The following is a 282-nucleotide window of genomic DNA, read 5'->3' as shown; positions in this document are numbered from 1 at the left end:
TGATTGGTTAGCTGGGCCAGTGTGTGTTGTGATTGGCTCCACTCGGCGCCTGGTCGGGAAATGTCACGCCCCTTACAATAGCTGCCTGCAGGCTTCAGTGTAAATATTGCATCAATATCAAATCAATTTAAGCACGATTTAAACCCGGATGATTTTAACCACTCTAAGTTCGTCTGCTTTGGGAAAGCTAGTGTGTCTCCGACACAGTGACAACACTCGTTGCCTTCTCTAGTGCAGCTCAACCAGGTCTCGTCCCATTCGTCGATATTTGTGATATCACAA

The sequence above is a fragment of the Sinocyclocheilus anshuiensis genome, unplaced genomic scaffold (assembly GCF_001515605.1).
Source record: "Sinocyclocheilus anshuiensis isolate Anshui unplaced genomic scaffold, SAMN03320099.WGS_v1.1 scaffold2119, whole genome shotgun sequence".
Classification (NCBI taxonomy): Eukaryota; Metazoa; Chordata; class Actinopteri; order Cypriniformes; family Cyprinidae; genus Sinocyclocheilus; species Sinocyclocheilus anshuiensis.
Note: the sequence above shows the minus strand (reverse complement) of the source record.